Source organism: Vigna angularis, chromosome 1 (assembly GCF_016808095.1).
Source record: "Vigna angularis cultivar LongXiaoDou No.4 chromosome 1, ASM1680809v1, whole genome shotgun sequence".
NCBI classification, from domain to species: Eukaryota; Viridiplantae; Streptophyta; class Magnoliopsida; order Fabales; family Fabaceae; genus Vigna; species Vigna angularis.
The window spans coordinates 15,819,116-15,825,961 of NC_068970.1; the positions used below are offsets into that span (position 1 = coordinate 15,819,116).

The 6,846-nt window shown below is 41.7% G+C and overlaps 1 long non-coding RNA gene across 2 annotated transcripts; it reads left to right on the top strand.

The window, feature by feature from the left end:
• Positions 1-225: 225 nt before the first annotated feature.
• On the top strand, positions 226-2,779 carry LOC128193398 (uncharacterized). Of its 2 annotated transcripts, none has more exons than XR_008244619.1 (3): positions 226-505; positions 656-1,518; positions 2,516-2,779. It is a non-coding gene; the product is annotated as an uncharacterized LOC128193398 (long non-coding RNA). The 2 variants fall into 2 exon arrangements; XR_008244618.1 differs by having other exon boundaries at positions 656-727.
• The last annotated feature ends 4,067 nt before the right edge of the window (positions 2,780-6,846 follow it).

The following is a 6,846-nucleotide window of genomic DNA, read 5'->3' on the forward strand; positions in this document are numbered from 1 at the left end:
ATCAAGTTGAGCATTTTTTATTGGACAAAAAACTCGGGCAACAAATCCAAATTCAACAAATTTACAAATATATTTAATAAAACTAAGAAAATCATAAATTAAAATATAAGTATCACATTAATTCCTATGTGTTAATGTCGTCTTATTCAGCAATATTTTCCTGGTTTAATTTAATGTTATGTATTATTTAAGTTAATTTAAATTCGATAAAATTAGTATATGTAATGGTCTGAAGATTTTATAAAGCCATTGGGCCCTAATTTGACAAGCCAGGCCCATTGACCCAAGAACACTTGAACCTTGGGAGGGGCTCTTTCCTTGCAAGTCAGATTTCACTTCACAGATTCCTCTCTCTCTAGAACAGAAACCTTGCCCTAACTCAAGTTCTCTGACTTCTCTCTAGGTTTCCAGCCATTTCCACCGATTGAATCCTAATTTGGTGGTGTTTTCTTGTTCCTGGAGTCAAGAGCTACGAAACCATCCGATTGGTTTTGCGTTCCAGTGAGTAAGTAGATTTTCCCTCTTTTCCCTTCACTGTTCTTGTCCTAGGTTGTACCATTTTTTGATTTCCTGTGCCCTGTGTGATTTTGTATTTCATTCTCGGTTTATTCCGACTCAAAGAGCTAAAGTCTAGCACCTATTTGGTGATTTATAGGTTCTGTACAGTTTCGCACGGTGTAGGGGGTACTGTTAGAGCATCTGTGAACTGTGTTGAGCAACCCACCAGGTAAGGGGAGCTGGTTATGTTTATTTGATTTAATATTATATGTTCTGTATGTATGACAATTTGATTGGTATGTTGTTTGGAGTTTTCTGTTACGATTAAGAAATATTGGATGTTATGTGTTGAAATTATAAAGCTGTGATTGATGGCTTGTGGAATGTTTGATGAACTGATTGCTATAATTGGAACTGTTTGATGTAAGGGGAGCTAATTATTTTGTGTAAATTTATTTTATAAAATATATGCATGTTAATTGATAAATGGATGCACTGTTGGGACTGTTTGTTGCTGTCTTATGTAATTGATCTTGGTATGAGCTTGATTGCGTAAAGAGGAACCTGTGATTTATTTCCTGTGCATTGTTTGATGAATCTAATTGTTTCTCAATGAGTTATTGACTGTGATTGATGTTGTTTTGGAAAGGCTTTGGGTGAGACTTTAATTAACATTGTTTGGGTAGTACTTGGATGCATGAGTATTATTTTAGAGTATTGTGAGAGGGGGGTAAAATATAAAAATTGGGCGTTTGAGGTTTAAAGCACAACAAACTAGTTTAGGTAACTTAAATAAATTAATTAAAATTGGTTGAGAGCCTTTCTTTGTTGGTAGGATAAAGGGGACTTAAAAACCTGAGTTGGCACATCCCTGATCATAGAGCAGCCCTGGCCTGGTCCAATCAGTTGTGACTAGTCATATGTGCTAGCGCCGAAGGTGAGTCTGATGCGTTCAGACATCTGAACCCTCTCCGGTGACCAATTGGGTAGCGATGTGGAGTGGAGAACAAGTATTTTGTGGTAATGAAAAATTTAGCAAGCAGTTTCATAATTAAGGGAACATTGTAAATTATTTAAAAATAATACTTATGATAATATATTATATTATTAATGTATAGATTATATATATATATATATATATATATATATATATAATATAGATAGGTAACGTTATATATGTAACATAATATATATGTATATATATATGTATTATATTTTTATGAATCTATCAAAAGAATAAGATACAAGTTGTTTTCTTTTTTTTATTTATTTATTATTTTATTCAGTATATTAAATTTGCAGTGATAAAATTGTTTTAGTTTTCAGAGATTATGCTATATTTATTTTTACATATAATCCATAATTTTTATTTTACTGTTTGGTATATATTACTGTTGGTAATAACATGACAATATATTACTGTGGAGCATGTTCTGTTATATATGATTTGATATTTAAGGCTTAAATATGTGGTTTGATTATAATTCAAAGGTGTGTGAATTGGGAAAGACAGAAACATGATTTCATGGTTGCTTATGGTAGTTTCAAATGTAGAATCTCTTGGTGAGATTCTTAGTGTTTTAAAATGAAAGTAGGGGCTCAGCCTTGGGAGTCATTCTGACGCTCTAATGGTCAATCATACTCACTTAGAGAGGTTGAACCATGTGGTGAGGAGTAGCAGGAGGTCCTTAGTCTTGGGGGCTCCCAGTATGCCTCAAGGCGCGGAACGGACTAACCTTGTGAGTGTGGTAGGGTGGGGAACCCAAGTTTCATAAGTCACCACGGGTGCAAGACTCGCCATAGCCCGACTATCATTTTAAAGTCCGGACGAGTCAAGTCTAGAAATTAACATGCTTAGGTTGTATTTCTGAAATTATTTGGTGTGAGTTATTTCTTGTATGTATATGCTTAAATTGAGTTGCATGATTTTATATAATTAGCTCACCCTTGCTTGTTTGTGTTTGTGTTTGTTGCATGCTTTTTCTTTTGCAATGATCATCCACTTGGATGTGAGTAGAGGAGAATGAGGCCTCAGTGGAGAATGTCCTAGAGGGGAATGAGGAAGCAGCTTCTTAGTCTCTCTAGGAATTCCATAGCTTTCCATGTATCTGAACAATTCCAGTTCTTGTATTTTGAAGTACTTTAGTATTCCACGTTTTAAAATTTCTTCTACATTCCGGATTACTGTAATCCTTAAATTTTAATTTCTTAGAACCTTAATTGCTATTTTATTATTCTAACTGTTTTCTATTATCATCTATGTTGACGTCTTAATTTTATACCTGCATGAAGTATAATATTGGGATGTCACATTAGTGGTATCAGAGCAGTTTCTTTCTTAGGAACAACTCTTAGGTTCCGTGTGTGCAATGCTATTGCCCTTATACTCTTAGCGTGTCTAGCTCTTTTTGATTCGATTGATGTTCTGTTCTTTTTGTGTGAAACAGAATAATGGCGCCCAGGCTTCCCCCTCCTCCACCTCCTCAAAATGAGCCCTCTGAGTCCAATGCAAGACTAGAGGTTGTACTTGAGGCTCTTCAGCAGCAAAACACTGCTCTGGTGCAACAAAACACGGTTGCCCTTCAAAACCTAGAAGCCGCTAGGATAGCCGCTGAAAATTCCAGGATATCTGCCGAGAATGCAAGGATGGAATCTGACCACACACAGAGGCAGCTGATGGATATGTTGGCCAGGGGTGTACCCACTCAGGGTGCTTCCTCATCTATTGCTCCAACTCAGGAGTGGACCTTGGAGAGCTTTCTCCAGCACCATCCAGTCAGGTTCACTGGCAAGTGCAGCCCGGATGAAGCGGATCATTGGTTCCAAGACATGGAACGCATATTTGAGGCAAAAGGATGCCCAGATGACAGGAAGTTGGCCTACACTCAGTATCTATTGACAGGGGAAGCTGGCCACTGGTGGAACAGTGTGAAGATGATCCTAGAGAGGCGTGAGACTCCTATTACTTGGGAGTTGTTCAGGACCAAGTTTTACACGGAGTACTTCCCTGATAGCGTCAGATTCGCTAAGGAGGTAGAATTCCTGGAGTTGGCTCAAGGAAACAAGTTGGTGTCAGAATATGCTGACCGTTTTAAACACCTTCTCCGCTTCAGCACCGTACAAGTAAGTGAGGAGTGGCAATGCCGCAAATTCGAGAACGACCTGAGGAAGGATGTGAAGCTGATGATAAAAGGATTACGCATCCGAGAGTTCTCTGCTTTGGTAGAGATGGCTCGAGACATGGAGAAGACGAAGGCAGAGCCCGAAGTGTCACAGGGCCAGCGAGTCCAACCACTGAGGGTTGGCGGACCAGCAATATCTAGAGGGGGATCCAGCTCTAGGACGACCCCTTTTTCTAGGCCCACATCTTCTGGGTCCAGGAGTTCCTCCTCAGCCTTCTGTGCAGCAGGGGCATCCCAGTTTTAGCAGCCCTGTTCGGTGTTATATGTGTGGAGGACCACACCTTCAGTCTGTGTGCCCTCAGCTGATAGGGTACAAGAGGTGTAACCTCTGCAGGCGGGACGACCACTATGCCAGAGATTGTCCTACTGTTAGGAGGACAGGATCACCACCACGTCTAGCGGGCAGAGCTATTCAGAGGGGTGGCGTCAGGCCACAGGCAGCAGGGAGAGTATATGCTCTGACAAGAGCTGAGGCAGTCAGTGCAGGTAACTTGATTGTCAGCACGTGCTTGTTATTTGGAGCTTCATGTGTAGCTTTATTTGATTTGGGGGCGACACCTTCTTTTGTGTCTAAGTCTTGTGTGGAGAGGCTCGGTCTAGTGGTCAGAGAGCTCCAGTGTGACCTGGTGGTTTCTACACCAGCAGCTGGGCTAGTCAGGACGTCTACGGTGTGTTCCAGATGTCCTATAGAATTTGAGGGGCGAAGGTTCAGAGTGAACCTTATTTGTCTACCTTTACAGGGGCTAGAGGTCATTCTAGGAATGGATTGGTTAGCCGCCAATCGTATCCTTCTATATTGCGGAGGAAAGAAACTTATCTTTCCTGAGGAAGATGAATACATGTCCTTGTCTCTCAGCGTACTTGGGGAAGACATTTGGGAAGGCGCGAGTTGTTTCCTAATTATGACTCACCTAAATGCGACTCAAGACTTGAATTCCTCAGTTCCAGGGGACCAGAGAATGGATTTGCATGTGGTGAATGAGTTCTTAGACGTCTTCCCCGAGGAAGTCCCTGGTCTACCTCCTCCCCGTGAGGTAGAATTCTCTATAGACCTGGTGTCAGGTGCAGGACCAGTGTCTATAGCTCCTTACCGTATGGCTCCCGCGAAGCTAGCAGAATTGAGGAAACAGATCGAAGAGCTTCTTGAGAAACAATTTATCAGACCCAGTGTGTCTCCATGGGGTGCACCAGCACTATTGGTGAAGAAGAAGGATGACACTTCTAGATTGTGTGTTGACTACCGGAAATTAAATAAGCTGACAATTAAAAATAAGTACCCATTGCCGAGAATAGATGATCTAATGGACCAGCTGCATGGAGCTACAGTGTTCTCCAAAATAGATTTGAGATCAGGGTATCACCAAATCTCAGTGAAAGCAGATGATGTTCAGAAGACAGCTTTCAGGTCCAAATATGGCCACTACGAGTATGTAGTTATGCCTTTTGGCGTAACCAATGCGCCTGTTATCTTCATGGACTACATGAACCGGATTTTCAGACCGTTCTTAGATAGATTTGTGATTGTATTCATTGATGACATCCTAATCTATTCTAAGAATCGGGAAGACCATGAAGGTCACTTGAGGACAGTGCTTGGGGTGTTGAGAGAGAGAAAGTTGTATCCCAAGCTGTCTAAGTGCGAGTTCTGGATGGAAGAGGTCCGCTTCCTAGGGCATGTTATATCGGCTGGTGGTATTGCTGTTGATCCAGCCAAAGTTCAAGCTGTAATGGATTGGGAGAGGCCAAAGACAGTCACTGAGATCAGGAGTTTTGTGGGATTGGCGGGTTATTATCGCCGCTTCATTGAAAACTTCTCCAGGATAGTATCCCCATTGACTCAGTTGACCAGGAAGGATCAGCCCTTTGTATGGACTGAAAGATGTGAAGCAAGTTTTCAAGAGCTTAAGGAAAGGTTGACAAGCGCCCTAGTGCTAGTAATTCCAGACACTGGTAGACCTTTTGAGGTCTATTGCGATGCCTCTCACCAAGGTCTAGGGTGTGTACTGATGCAAGAAAGAAGAGTGGTTGCCTATGCCTCAAGACAACTTAAAGTGCATGAGAAGAATTATCCCACTCACGACTTGGAGTTAGCTGCAGTCGTCTTTGCTTTGAAAATTTGGAGGCATTATCTATATGGGGCCCAATTCCAAGTGTTCAGCGACCACAAAAGTCTGAAGTACCTCTTTGATCAGAAAGAGCTTAACATGAGGCAAAGGAGATGGATGGAGTTCCTCAAGGACTATGATTTTGAACTCCTATACCACCCTGGAAAGGCGAATGTGGTGGCATATGCAATCAGCAGAAAGACGGTGCATATCTCATCATTGATGGTTAGAGAGCTTGAATTGGTGGAAAGCTTCAGAGATTTGAAGCTACAGGTTGAATTGGAGGATGACAGCATCAGATGCAGTAAATTGGTTGTGTCTAGTAACTTGATAGAACGCATCAGAGAAGGGCAGTTGTTAGATCCTGAGCTTCAGACATCCACAACCTTGATTGGTACAGAGAAGGGGAAGGATTTCAACACAGGGACAGATGGTCTCTTGCGATTCAAGGGGAGGACATGCGTCCCCAATGATGGGGAATTAAAGAGATTGATACTTGAAGAAGGACACCGAAGTCGTTTTAGTATACATCCAGGTATGACTAAGATGTACCAGGACCTTAAGAAGTCCTTCTGGTGGTTGGGTATGAAGAGAGATGTGGCCCAATTTGTTGCTTCTTACCTTACTTGTCAAAAGGCCAAAGTAGAGCATCAGAGACCTGGAGGTTTATTGCAGCCTTTGGAGATTCCGGAGTGGAAATGGGATAGCATAGCTATGGACTTTGTTACCCATTTACCACGCACTTTCAGGAAACATGATGCCATATGGGTGATAGTGGATAGATTGACCAAGAGTGCTCACTTCTTGGCAATTGACTTAAGGATGTCCATGGCAAAACTGGCGCAGCTGTATATTAAGGAGATAGTAAGATTGCATGGAGTGCCTTCTAGCATCATATCAGACAGGGATCCGCGGTTCACCTCTAGATTTTGGCAAACACTCCAGAGTGAGATGGGTAGCAGATTGCAAATGAGCTCAGCCTACCATCCTCAAACAGATGGCCAATCTGAGAGAACGATCCAGTCCTTAGAAGACTTGTTGAGAACATGTATATTGGATCA